At 36.0% G+C, this 15,004-nt stretch overlaps 1 protein-coding gene across 3 annotated transcripts in view; it reads right to left on the bottom strand.

The window, feature by feature from the left end:
* The window catches only part of HDAC9 (histone deacetylase 9), a 438,145-nt gene that overhangs the window by 362,619 nt on the left and 60,522 nt on the right, over positions 1-15,004 (bottom strand). Inside the window, exon 1 of one of the 3 annotated variants that reach the window (XM_052696004.1) lies at positions 10,312-10,330. The exons of the other annotated variants lie outside the window; for them this stretch is intronic. The gene's annotated coding sequence lies outside the window, so the exon portion shown is untranslated. Of the gene's footprint in view, positions 1-10,311; positions 10,331-15,004 lie in introns of those variants that run through there. 3 annotated transcript variants of the gene reach the window in all.

The following is a 15,004-nucleotide window of genomic DNA, read 5'->3' as shown; positions in this document are numbered from 1 at the left end:
TCTGAAAACCTAGTTAAAGTTAAGGTAAACAAAATCCACTACTGTTCCCTCACCCATTTTGCTAGGCATTTCATTACAGAGGGTATCAAGTTGGTCAAGAGTGATTCTCCTTTATAAGTATACCATATCAAACCCCAATTATCTCCTCATCCATTGCATGCTTGGAAACAATTTCCGTGATTATTTGCTCCATCTTTTAAATGCCCCAAAGTGACACTGACGGGTCGACAGTTCTTCATACTCACCTCCTTGTCTTGCCTGAAGACAGAAATGACATTTCTTCTAGTATTGAGGACCCTCTTCCAAATATCTCTGCCTTTCAAAGATAATCAAGAGCGGACTCACAATGCCATCAGTCAGCTACCTCAGCACTCACTGGAGCATCCCATCAGCTACCACTGGTTCATTTGTGTGTCCATTTTCAATGTTCCCTGCTTCCTTTCTACTGAGTGTCAGTTTTCAATGGTCCAGACTTTCCCACTCAATCAGAGGACTGGGATTCCTGAAAGTCAGCCATATCAGTAAAGGCAGAGGAACAGAATGCATCGAGTATCTTGGCCATTTCCACGTCCTATGTCACTAGATCCCCTGCAACATTCAGTTGTAAACTCAAAATTTTTGTTCCTTTTGCTGCTGGTATACCTGCAGAAGTTCTCTCTCTCCTTGCTTTCATTTTAATGTCTCTTGACCCAACTCTACACGTTCTTTGCTTCTCCAAATCCAATACATCTGGAACTCCCCCATTCATCTGTTCTTGTCTTGACCTCTTGTATGCTTGCTATTTATGCCTGAATTTTTTTCCCCCCAGCTCTTGTACACATCAGGATGGACAGCTCTTGGGCTTAGATGAAGAAACACCTGAAAAAACTAATGTCTCTTCTTTACCTCTCTTCTCTCCAGGACTATATCTACCTCAGTTGTGGTATAGTTCGGTATCAAGGCTGCATCTCCTTGCATACCATAAATCATTAATTCCCATGTTGGTCCAGGAACTCCCTCAGTAGTCATCTACAGAAATTAGATAAAGCACTTATTTGCAACTAGAATTGAAAATACATCTGCACTTGACTAATTGCTGAGGAAACTGGCCTTGTGGGAATTTTGCAGTTCTAATGATTCCCCCAGGCAGATCCTGCTGTGCCTCGATAAAGTCACCCGCTTCAAGGATAGATTCACATTGTCAGTGGAGTCTTTGGCCATTCCAAAGAGACATCCACACAGTTCCTGCAGTAGAATTAACCAAACTGTACATAGATAAGACACTTGCAAACAATAATTTGTTTCTGAAGATGCAGAAGTGGTAACATACAACAGTCTTTGTAATTTATTAGGTTATTTAGGAGATTATTCATACATAGCTTAAGTTATTCTACAGAAGTGGATTGTTCATATGCTTGAGAAGTCACACAGAACCAGGTGTCAGTTAGGTTGCAAGCATTCAGTGAAACTCTGGGTTGGGGACACTCACTCAGTCCAACTAAAGACACTGTTGTTCCAAGTACTCAACAGTCAGACCAGCAACTGACAGCACTATTCAAGATATCTGATTGCTACAGGAGCCGGGGTAATATCCACTTTGAGATGCTCCAGTACTGACTTTGTTTCTTACCACCATACAAGTCTGTGACCTGAAAAAGCTATCATCAGCCACAAAGCCTTCAAAATTTATGATTTCTGCTTATTTATCAGTATTACTACTTTGTAGGCACTTGAAACATCAAAAAGGAAACAAAATATAATTTTTATTGTTACCATAAGCTACAGATGCAGTCAGTAAGCTGCATTAATTAAAAAATTAATGTTATCAAAATTTGCATATTTAATCAATGAATTACATTCCTGCTTCAAAAGAAATATTTCACTATGCATTACACATTTATACTGCTATGCCATTACGATGATCTGAAAACTGAATATGACAAGATATGCATACCAACTACTTTAAACATACAATTTGGAGGCATACACTCATAATTAAACACCATTTTGCAATGTAAGGACATAAGCAGATCATTGCCCTTATTAAAAAAAACCTAGCAGAGAGCCACCTACTTGGCATCTGTGTTGAGATAAGAATAACATCTTGATAGATATGGGACTAAATAAAGAGAACCTAACTAGAGAAACACAGGAATTATACAAATACGTGTATAAAACACACACAGTTTTGCAAACAATGCCATTTAATTTATGACTATATCTATTCAGCTTTTTCCTTTCTCTGCTGACAGTACTGACAAAAAAAAAGTTCTATAATAAGTAGATTTCTAATCATTCAAGGTATTTTTAAAGATAGCAAAGTACACAGGAAGATTTCAAACTGTCTTTCCTAGACAGTTCATTTCACTTTCAAAAGTTCTAAGCTATTCAAAAGCACTCCACACAAAGTTTAGCTCTCCATTTCCTACTAATCTGAGTAATAAATTGATTTACAGAAGAATTGAGGACAGTTTTGTTGTCATAATACATTCTTGATCATTTCAGTAATTTCAGTGCAGTGACTTTGCATCAATTTCATTCTTCTTTTACAGATCTGAGCTCAAAGAAATGATAGGCAGAAATACAAAAAAAAAAATCATGTTTGGCTGCTGTTGCTTTTTTTTTTTTTTTTTTAATGTAAGATTAGATATACAATGAGAAACTGCAGGAGAATAAAAACTACTGCTCACACACCAAACTCAGAAATACCCAAATCTGATGCAGTCAATGTACAGAAAATCTTCAAGTAAATTCCAGCTTCTTTACCCAATTTTTCTCTGGTAAGGCCTATTACTTAGACATATATTACAGAAGATGAATGTCAAATGTCACATTTATTATATTAAACAACTGTAATTCAGCATTGCATTTCTTATCTACATTCATACATGAAGATGAGTGAGGGAAAAAGAGGACAAGCAAACAAAAACCTCCTTTCCCTGCAGACTTACAGTCATTCTCTGTGAGGAAGACAGCTCTCACAAGGACTGACAATATGCATCCCAAACATTTTCTGACTGCTTGCCATAGTCCAAGAAGCAAATTTAAGGGAAAAAAATTTCAAAATATATCCTAGGCACAATCAGTTTCAAAAGCCTTGACGGCTATAAGAGCAGTACAAATAGATTTTGAGTTTTCTGATTCAAGAATAAAAAAACACACAGAACACACAAACACAAACCACACACAAAACAAACAAAAAAGCCACACCACGGAAAGTATAGTATAGTGATGGAAAAAGTTTGCACTGAAGATCTAAGAATATACTCAAGTTGATGTCAAAAAGAAAGAACCCTTAGGCAGCAGGACAGACTGGCATACAGGGCAGTGGCCACATCTCAGATCAGTTTAGCACCAAGCATGAAGCACAGGACTGCCTGCAATGCCTGATGTATTCAGAACTCTTATTGGTGATTGGTTGAGAGTTGGGAACCATTACTTTAAGCAGGCCGAAGACTTAAATAGTATTATTGTTCTGTGAATACAGCGTTTTATTTTACTTCATTAATTTTGCTTTATTCCATCTACCAATTCTTCAGCCTTGCTTTGCTATTAGATGTGATTATCATTCACCAAAAATCGCACCGCATTGCTACCAGGCTGTTTGACACCTGAATTCAGAACAGGGGATTGAAACTTCTAAAACCACAAAGCCGTGAAGGTTACATTTAATTATAGGAGGCAAAGTCAAGAATTTATTCCATAAATCCTTACGACTCTTTACATGATCTATGCACAAACTGGGATTTATCCATCCTTATCTCACGCAGATTAGGGTGGTGACAGACAGGTCTTTCTCATCAATGCTCTCATCTTTAAGCCCAATGTAAAGCAATGCAGAAAATTTTTATAAGTCATTATTCCTTGTCAGCCCTGAAATTCAAATGTAAAAAGTGTCAATTCTTTGCTCGTTAAATATATTTTAAGGAAGAACTGTCTTCAATACAACTACTATTATGAATGAAGTAACTAGGAAATCCATCAACAGCTCACAAAACAAGCAGCATATTATCGCATTCTGTCCATCATATTAAAAAATGTTCATAATTGTGGGAACACAGAAAGTGAACAGAAACAGTTGAGTACTTTCCAATCCACCCTGCTCCCACTGGATGGCTATTGTTAAATTGTGTCCTGCTTGCTTGCATCTCTTTCCTAACTAGAAATTACTTCTGCCTTCTGAAGACAAGGCTGTTTATACCTGGCTAACTATGTAGTGTTTTCCAAAACTCTAAAAATGAAAAACAAGAAAAAGCTTATTACACACCAAGCAACTTGCTTGGGTCTGTTTGTGCCATCTTGCAAGGGAGGAATTATTCTTAATCAATCAAGGAAGAAAAGAATTTGTATGCAAACAGAATTAAGCTATTGCTAAAGCATGCCAATTGAATGTGGATTCATTAAACAGATAGCTGAATCCAAGGACTAAATTAGGCACAGAGAATAGAAGGGAAAATATCTATATCTTGAAATGTGATAAGGTTCATTTGCACTCCTAGATGAGATTACTTTTCTCCACAATACATTACACAAAGGCATTTCCAAAAATGAGGGACTATATTACATGGTCCTAATCAGAACTTTTTTCCCCTGAGTAGGTCACAAACATTGAAATAAAATCTGGAAATCTTGCACACTGTTTAAAAAAAAAAAAAAAAAAAAAAAAGTCCCCTGAAATCAGTACAGCCAAGGATCTAATCACTTTCTAAAATATAAAAACCCTTCTGCATAAACATTAAATGTAGCAGTTTAGAATTCACAGTCATACACCTGCGGCTGTTCTTTCACTGTCATTTTAATTCAGCTTTTAATAACCAGCTGAATTTTAATTAGAAGAATGACTTTATTTGCATACGTAGTTGTTAAACTTCATAAAGATGGACTTGTTTAACATTTAATTTTTTCTGACATCAAAACATTGCCAACAAAAAAACAGGCATATTTAGACTTTAGGAATATGTTCTTAGAAGAAAAGGAAGAAATCAGAGTAAATTTTTTTCCTGTTCTTATTTGCAATAAAAACAATATATCTTTGAATAGCTTTGATTAAGAATGACACATCACAGGGAAAGACAGAGAAGGTACAAGCACTTCTGAAATAGGAATTTCCTTCCTACCAGACTTCAGAGAAGACAATACTGACTTAACTTTCCAGGCAAACAGCAGTTGTATGTTGTCCTACATGTATTGTACTGCATATAATTGCAAATTCCCAAACAAACTAAAAACCTCTTTACTAGAGTGTTTCTAGCTATTATTCCACAGCCTAATTACAGACAGTCCATTATTATCTTCATGCCTTCTTTCAAAATTCAGAGTCAAAGTATGTACGTGTTTGTGGTTGGGTACAGGAGGAAAGAGTTGCCATGGATTTAAATGCAAATATCTCTTCGAAGGCAGTAAAATGCTGACTGCCTCCTAGGATAATTGTTTAACTGCAATTAGGATAGCAGCTAGCTGCTAAGAAATACTTTGGCCTACCTTGGGCATAGTACCAACAGAGCTCACAGAAATATCAGGATGCAGAGAAAATAAACTTCCAGCTGTTATAGCATGGAAACAGTAAACTCACACCTGTATAGAAAAAGATGTACAGACTTTGTGAAGTGACAGCTATAAGGGAGCATTCAGATTGTGAATTTTGCTACAGTACAACTGTGAGGAAGAGTGACTTGAAACAGCTGAGTCAATTCTCAAACAGCTGAATTATTTGAAACATAACATTTATTTTCATAAAAATTGGTTGGAAAAAAGTAGGTAACTTGCTAGAAATACACTGCTGTGCTGAGGGCTTGAATACAGAGCCAAAGCAATTTCCTGAACTATAAGAGATTCAGAAAGCTGCAGCTTTACTACCAGAGAAAGCAGCTTAATCATCTAAGCTATATCCAAATTGTTGCAAATTATGTTTCAGAAAATGCTTCATAACAATGAAAAGGAAAGTATTTTTTAATTGTTTGTGGGTTAGGTTTTGTTTCATTACAAAATAAGAATTTTGGAGAAGCTATAGCTACGCATATAGCCTGCATCCCTGTTACTTTAATTCTTTGCAAATAAGACAGTGGATATCCAAGACCCTCAGAAAATCATATAAAACCAAAGAGAATCTACAATGCTACCTTGCAGAAGAAACAGATTAACACAGTGAAGTGTGCTGGAAGCAACAGGGTTTTTAGGAAATGAGCAGATACAATCTACGTACACAACACAATACAGCTGTCCAAGTTCAGGTTTGGTTTATTTTCCTCAAATACTAAGCCTGGGCACTGGAACAGGCTCCCCAAGACAGGAGACATGGCACTGAACTTGCCAGAGTTCAAGAAACATCTGGGCAACATTCGCAAACATGCGATCTGATATTTGGGTGGTCCTGTGTGGAGCCAGGAGTTGGATTCAGTGATCTTGCCCCTTCCAACACAGGATATTCTATGATTCTATGATAATCTGCAAGCTATACATGATGATTTGCAATGTATCTAAGAGTCACACAATAATAACAGAGAATCAAATTCTGGAATGATTCTGTAAGTTAAATAGAGGGGGGAAAATTACTACCGAAGAATTCAAAGCAGTAGAAATGCTATTGTGAAATAGTCCTTCTACACATTTGTTCTGGTCTACAAATATGTGCTCAAGCATGATAATTACCCAAAGTTAATTAGGAAATAATTAATCTAAGGTAGAACTCTTCTCAGCAGACACACTCCAAGTTTTCTCTTGCTTTCATGGAAAATAAAGCAAGAATTAGAAAAAAAGAATTCTCCTAACTCCATCTCCACATTAAATATCTAAGACATGCATGATATCAGAGAGATGGGGGTTTGATTGTAAACAATAAATATTCACCAAGGAAATACTGCATGGCATTTTTCAGACATATACGCGCAATACTCTATTCATACATATTCATTCTTTTCCAATAATATGCTAATATCCTTCTGGGATGCACAGTAGGGGCCTACGGTAGTCTTAGACCACTTACTCCCTCTTCATTTTTCCATCTTCAGTTTCATCACAATGTCTTTTGGCCAAACTTTAGCTGTTTTTCCCCAATTTGGCAAATTTCCCTTGCTTGTTATGCCATAATGAACAAGTTTCTTAGTGAACTACAATCCCAAACAATATAGGTGAAATCCAAGGAAACAGTCTTTGCATCTGGTGGATACAAAGATAAGAGTAGTCTATTGTGACTCCAGTGCCCCTGTGAAGCAGGATTGTAGAGAAAAACTGGCTGTCCACACACCAAGCAAAGCTGAACTGGAAAGTTTTAGAACTAGAATTCACTGATCCTTTTTGCTAAACCAGTATGCTGATCCCTAATGCTAAACTAGTCTATATCAATGCTAAACCAGTTATACCACTAGTGTAGCAAAACAACATATTATATCCTGCAATTTTTGTCTTATTTTCACAGAATGCACAGAATTGAAAAATAGATCCTATATGAAACAAAAGAAAACTTGTGAGTCATACATTTTTTTAATATATAAATAGCAGCATTAACAATTTCTTACATGACAAACTATAAAAGGTTAATGAAAATCTACCAGGACGAAGCCAAAAATAACTATAAATTACAAAAAAAAAAAAAAAAAAAAAAAAAAAGAAAAGAGTGGTTTGGTCAGGGTATCAAATTTATGAGCATGATTTTTAAAATATAACAGCACTGAGGAGTGGCAATTGTTAGCAATTGTCCACATACGCTATTCTATTGCTGTACCAAATCCAACTGTAAATATTCTCAATATGTTGTATACTCTCCTCCTTCTTCTTTCAATCACAGCTTGCAATGATTATCAGTCTTATCAGAAAAGCTGACAAAGGAGTATTAGAAAATGACTTAACATTATGATATAAGAAGCATCACTCTGCTCAGACACTCAGTTAGGACAAATGTTTTCCAGTCTCCATTTAAATATTCTCAAGTGGTTATTTGATAATCTTAACTCTGCTCCTGACATAATTTGCTGATACCATTAAAATTATTTTTGTTTGAATTTACTTTCCACAACACTTGGTAGAAAACTGAATCAACAAAATCCTTAGATCATCCATACTCAGCACTGAACATTACTTAAAATTTTATATTAACCTTTGAAACTTGTACTGCCAAACCTGAGCCAATGTTATTTGAGTTCTAAAGGAAAAAACTTTAAAAACAATTACTTTTTGCTTAATATTTTCCTCTCCACACCAAAGAGCTAGGAATTTATTTTTAGCCTCGTTTCCTAAGGAAATGAAACTTATCCGTTAGGTCCTCATCACAATAACTTCTGAATTCACAGACTACCACGCTGACAATCCAAAACACATTAGGTTCCCAAAAATGGCATCTGGGAGAGGAAAGAAGTTTACTTAATACTCCCTCTGCGGTTTTTACAGCAGGTAGAGTAGACGGGAGCTTCCCCTAACCCACAGAAAATCAGGCAGCTCCATTTCTGTCACTTGGGAGCCCAGGTGGAGTAGGAAGGATCAGTCTCTTTGCTCCAGAGGCCTCTTTGAAAGGTGGGATGACTACTTTTCCACTGATTGCATCTTTGACGAAATTTCTCACTTTCTGTAAGAAATCTTGCCATAGAGGCATCAAAACTTAAAAAACAAACAAAAACAAACAAACAAACAAACAACACCACCACCAACAACAAAACAGGGCAGATTTGAGGACCAAATACTGTAATACAGTGAACTTTGTTACTGAAGTGAATGAAGGAAGCACTAAAATACTACAGGAGGATCCCACGTAGCTGGGCAGCTGAGCTGAAGGATAATTGACTTCAACATACAGCAGAAGAGCAATATCTGAAGTTAAAATCAAAATGAGCTTGTTTTGTATGTCACTTGAAGAAGAAATGTCTTTATAGCTGCATCTGTTTTGCTCAGATGAGTGATATGAGTGGCTTCAGAAAACAATACATCGCAGACATTACATCCCTGTAGATTGTGCACTATCAGTAAGGTATTTTTTCCTCCCCTTACAAGACTTTCTGGATGTTTTGCTTAATGGTTCTCCAAAAATATTGATATTAACAATGAGATCTGTGAAAGCCTTTGTATTACAGTAAGCTCACATTCTAGGCCAAGAGTGGCAGGTAGACTCAAGGATGCTTTCAGCTGAATCTTCAGAGAATGTTTCTGCATCCAATTTCGTTCTGCATCCGTTTCCGCTACAAGATTCAAATTGAATTATTTCTAATGATTTGCAGCAAGAAAATGTAAATAGAAGTGTAGTAATTTCAAAAACTTAGTTTTTATTAACCCTGTGAAATTCCCAACATGTTTGACTTAATGTTTTTTGTCTTTAAAGATTGAACATATAAAGGTGGTAAGAAAACACAGAAGACATTTTGAACATACATGTAGAAATTGTAAAGCATTAATATGAAAAGAAAGCTTGCAATAAGGTAATGTTCACTCAACTGCTTACATTATATCTCAAAAGAAGAATTTAAAGTGTGCTGGCAGCTTTTTAAATGATGCTTTCCCTAAGAAAAACACTTTTAATTGTGTTTTGCTATCATTGCGATGAGTTTGTGGTTCTTTTATTTGCTTGTTTGATTCAGTGGGAGAGGTGCCATCAGAAAGCTGATAACACATTTCAGGTAACTGTATTGAGAAAGTAAACATACCGACAACACAAGTTAGTGCATCCTGCTAAACAGTGGGATAAAATTACAAGATTACAAACTGATACGTCCTTCCTTAGTTTTCAAGTACGTTTAGCCACATCACAGACAGACTACAGATAAGACAAGAAGAAATAACTACTGAACAGTATTTGTTCAGTACTGAAGAGTACTAAACAGGCAAAATAAACACAGATATCTGCCCTGGTGCAATAGTCAGATATTTAGAATTTTTAACTTTAATAATTATTAGTAATAAGACCTGAAATAGAAATAAAGAAGGAAGAATTTTCCAACTACAAAGTAGTAACAGCAACCAATATAGATGGCTTCAGCTCACGAAGAACTGTGCAGATTTAGTACTTGAGATGGAAGCTCATTCTACAACTCAATAAAAAAGTCACTGAAGAAACTTCTCTGAACTTACAGGCTTGCACTGTTCTTTCATTTGTTACCATTACTTCAGTACTTAGTAATTTAGCAAGGAAATACACCCTTCTGATCCTGCGTGAAGAAAATTTGCTTATAAGGCAGGACTGCACAATTTTTTTATTTTTACTTTTTTTATTTTATTTTTTTTTACTGAGAGTAACACATTGTATTTTTTATGATTATGAAAAATAGAAAGCAGTACATCTTATAAATTTTAATCTTCAAGGATCAATTCCAATTCAGGTTTCAATTTAGCTCTTAAAGGAAAGGAACTTACCAGTTAGAGCATACACCGTCTCATTTATGTAACTCATGGTGGGTTAGAAAGCTAGCAAGGCTTTTCTAATATTAAAAGCAACAATGAAGGGAAGTGGTTAGTCAACTAGTTGGTTTTGTTATTCCCTCCCACTTCTTATAGCAGTCCATAACCGTGGGCTCATAAGTCTGTTCACCAACCTGGTTCCTCCCTTCAGTCATTTGAAAAGGAAAAAATAGAAAGATTAGACAGAAATCTTCCTAACAGCAGCTTTTTCTTATTGTTGTTTTGAAATGAAGCTGATAAACTGCAAACCATTCTGCATTAGTGAGGATGAAAGAATAAAGTAGTTGCATATATCATTATCCAAGTTATGTAACGGAATCCATCCAGATCTTGGTACTCTTCCAAAATGCAACATCAAACCAAAGGTTCAGACCCAGACAGGTCAGTATTCTGAATTAAGATCAACTCTTTCAACCTGCAGTTAGCATTACTGCAGGGAGCATCACTGTGTCCTACGCATGCAGCTGCCAGAAGGCAGAGGTCACCTCCCATTGGCATCCAGTGTTCTCCCCAGGTTCCTACCGAATCTCACAGCTCCCTCCTCCCTCAGCAACCACTTGCTGATTACACTGATAGCTCATCAGTGACAGAATTTTACTTGTTAAATCTAAGGTTGGAAAGCAGACACATCAACTTCTCAAAGCAATGCTTCCCTAGAAGGGCAGTGGGTGCAATTCTCATGTTTTAACCACTGAACAGACATTTATACATCTATACATGAAAACTGGATGCTGCCTAACAACACAGTATTTTCATAGGGTAAAAGAGGCCAAGAGTAATGAGATAGAAAACAACTGAAAAGGACATAAATGCATTTGAATTAGTATATTCAATTTTTGTCTTAAAGCTACATTTCCACATAAAATTTTCACATTTGAAATGAAGAAGCACACAGAACAGGTAACAGCTTCATTCTTTGGAATTTATTTCAAATTCCAATTTCATTGCTGAGCCACAATTTCTTTTTTTCTAAAATGTGAAGTTTAACACCACTTGTAAAAGTAACTCTGAAAGAATTACCATAACATCAACTCCTTTAAACACAATGAAAGAATTTCTACTTTTAGCATCAGTATTCAGAAAAAAAAAAAAAAAAAAAATTTCCTTTGTTTTTGTGCATGACAATAATGTAAAACAGCTAGAGAGCTAAAGACAAATGGGTTAAAGCTAAGCCACAGAAATAGCCCTGGTTTATTTTTATATTTTGTGGTCTTGTGTTTTACTCTAAGCCTTCCTTTAGCATTTCTAAAGCACTTCAAAGACTGAGTGTCTAACAGCTCAGTTTTCAGGGGTTTCATCTACTTGAGATAAATCATAAACTAGATAAAAGTTTAGCTTTCCTCCTTATCTTAGAACACACTGAAATTTGGCACCTGAGCAGAGCCAAGGGAACTGCACCCCATGGCCACACGCTTCAGCCAACAGCCTACACAAGCTCCCTGTTTTTCCTGCAGGGGTGACCCCATAACCATCCAGCACAGATACTGACATGCTTCACTTGTCTCTCACATTACCTTTCTCCTGCACACATGTAGGGATTATCCATCCAGCAAAATGGGGAACATTCAACAACTGCCTGTCACAGCAGGACAATTACCATAGCATTCGTGTTTCATCTTGCCTGTAACAGCATTCAGCTGGATACTGACAAGCACCATTTGCTGTAGCTTGAAAAAGACCTTACAAACAAATATTTAAGAAATTAATAGTACTATTTATTTACTTAACAAGCTCTGTGGAACTATTTTTCCTCTCTTACAAGGAGAATGAAGCAGGATATGGCAAGAACAAGACTCTCTAGAGCCCAGAGAAAACTTGTGGCAGTTATGAAAAGGACATTGCCCGGGAGGAGTAAGAATATGGGCCAGGAGATGCTAACTGGTTTTGAGACAACTTTCTGCTATAGTAAGTAATTATTTCATGTTCAGAAACAAGAAAGAATGTAGATGCAAAGGGTCTCCCCATCTCCTTGTTAAGAGACCGTTCATGAATTTCCTCTCTTGATAGTAAAAATCATGTGTGGAAATTTCAACATGTGCTTACTCACAGCTGGTTTCTTAGCATCTTCAGTTAACACTAAGGATGTCATCCTTTGGCTTAAGAACAGCTTTTCTCACCCTTGTAATGGCTGCACTGATGCAAAGAAATCTAAGCCTGATTTGGAGCAGTTTTGAGCGCTTTCCACTGCACTCATTCAGGGAAGTTGAGGAGTATGTACTGTGTCTTTAGCTAGGTTCCACAGGCCCAAGAAAATGTCTTCCCTTAAGGCTTTTTAAACATTCTTTTTCATTTCTGAAAGAATTACTACACCACCTCATTCAAAATCAAAGTTACTTTCATATTTTTAGCATGTATTGCAATATCCATGTGCCATATTCACTTTGTGAAATGATCATTAAATCATTAACCATGCAATCCATTTTCCTCTTTGTGCCCTAAAATATTTATCATTTTTTCAAGTTCACTGAAGAGATTTATCCTCTCTTTTTCTTCACTTTACAGAGCTTCCAGAGCTTCTTTCAAACCAGTTCTCCACAATAAGTTCTTTAAAAATTCAAATTGAATGATTTTTTTTTTTTATGTGCTTTAAAACAAAACAAAACAAAAAACAAACAAACAAAAAAAACCTTTTCTATCTCCTCTATCCAGGATTGCCTTGTTATTTTCCAAGTGTTTGCCACACCTACTGCACAGGCATTCATCTTCAAGTCAAGTAATTAATAATGCTACTTCATCTACCTAAAAAGCTTACAAAACAATAATAACATCGTGCAAGGTGATATATGGACAAGGTGGTTTGTTTGTTTTGAAAAAATAAAAATAAAAAAGAATGTGACTGTTAGGCACCTATACTAATCAGAATCAGCACAGCCTCAACAACTCCGTACTTCCATTTTCTACTACTGCAAACACTACATTCATAAAAAGATTACCTTCTTTGAATGATGCCAGCCCATTTGAGCATCTTCATATTTTTCCCTGGTTTTCCAACTGCAAATGTTCTAGAAATTTCAATTGTGATGTATGGCAATGCTAACTATTGTCAGTTCTGGAATAGAACTCTGATTAACCAAGGGATAAGACTGCTAGCTGGGGTAGATTTTTGCTCCTGTACTGACTTCAGCAGAAGTATGCTGATTCAGCATTATCAATAAAATTGATAAAAATTATCAATGAATCAAGCTGATTCATCAATTATCAATAAAGGAAAAGGAAGATGAGCTTACATAGGTGTTCCACCCAACTCACTAGCCAGTATAATATTTGGTAATATTTTGTAATATTAATCCTCCCAACTTAAGTCTAACTAGCATAGGTAGGGTAGAATTGCACATAACAGTTCAGTTGCAAGGGACTTTCAGAGATCTTCCATTCCAACTGCTCGACCATTTCAGGGCTGACCAAATGTTAAAGCATGTTATCAAGGGCATTTCCAAAATCCTGTTGAAAACTGACAGGTGAAGAGCATCACTTCTCAAGGAAACCTATTCATTAGTTCTGCAATTATGTTTTTCCACCTAAGTTTTTTCATACATCCCCCTATGGCAATGAGGTTGGACTGGATTATTTTTCAAGGTCACTTCCAACCCAAAGCATCCTCTGATTCTATAATTATGGCCTACCTACCTTATCATAACATCCTACCTGCACACATTTGAGACATGTTTATTCAGACAAGCCTATCCATAGCCAACAGTCCTGTAAATACAAAAGGGCAGCAGTGCTTTATGCATGCTAATCCTACAACAAAAAAAAACTACACCTAAAACTGCCTCTCAAAAGTAGCTCTCAGACAGTTCTCCACTTACTAAACAAATAAGTTGTCATTCAAGCATCCATGAAAAGCTTTCAACATTTTTTCCAAAAATCCACTAACCTGGGATTGTTAGAACACATAAGAAAAGTAAAACTGCCAATCCTATCAGTATGCCTCTGTACCTGCTTGCGTCTTTCTACAACACAAAATAAGGCAGCTACTTCAACAGCAAGAACAAAGCTAAACTACCCATGCTGTGGATTTCATCACAGAAAAAGAATACTTCTTCTCTAGAAAAAATCCATATGTAGCAGATTGCAAAAGGATTTGTTCTGAACACTGAAATCTCAGTGTTCATTTGCTAACTAACTTACTGAGAATGAGTATGCTTAAAAAAAGATAAAAGTTACTCTACTGGAGGTAGTGCAGTAACACTTCAGTAGTTACAATATATATAATACCTATGCCACACAGCAAACATGCTAGATATCTGAGCATACCACGCATTTTGGTATAGTTAACTATGTGTTACTGTTACTGCTAGTATTTATTCTACTGCTCCACTCATTACACTTTACACGTGCAAACACTTCGGTGTTTTCTCACATTTCTACTAGGTTAATATCACCACAGCGTGAAAAATAGATTTTTTTTTTTCATTTTGAAAAATGAAACATGATAACATAGAAAAAGTTTTGGTTTACATATTAAGTATTTTTACTGCAGTATAACTATTAACTATGTAAATATAAAGCTATATTCTAAAAAAATCATCCTTGTTCAGTTGAGGAATCATTGCAGCTCTCTTTTCTATCTGAAATAAATATCTGAACTGCTCAAATCCCCATTTAGACCAGCTGTCATATATTGGTGAAATTCCTTGAGGAAGTG

Source organism: Tympanuchus pallidicinctus, unplaced genomic scaffold, assembly GCF_026119805.1.
Source record: "Tympanuchus pallidicinctus isolate F22 unplaced genomic scaffold, pur_lepc_1.0 scaffold3, whole genome shotgun sequence".
Taxonomy (NCBI): Eukaryota; Metazoa; Chordata; class Aves; order Galliformes; family Phasianidae; genus Tympanuchus; species Tympanuchus pallidicinctus.
This window is presented reverse-complemented; position numbering and strand designations above follow the sequence as displayed.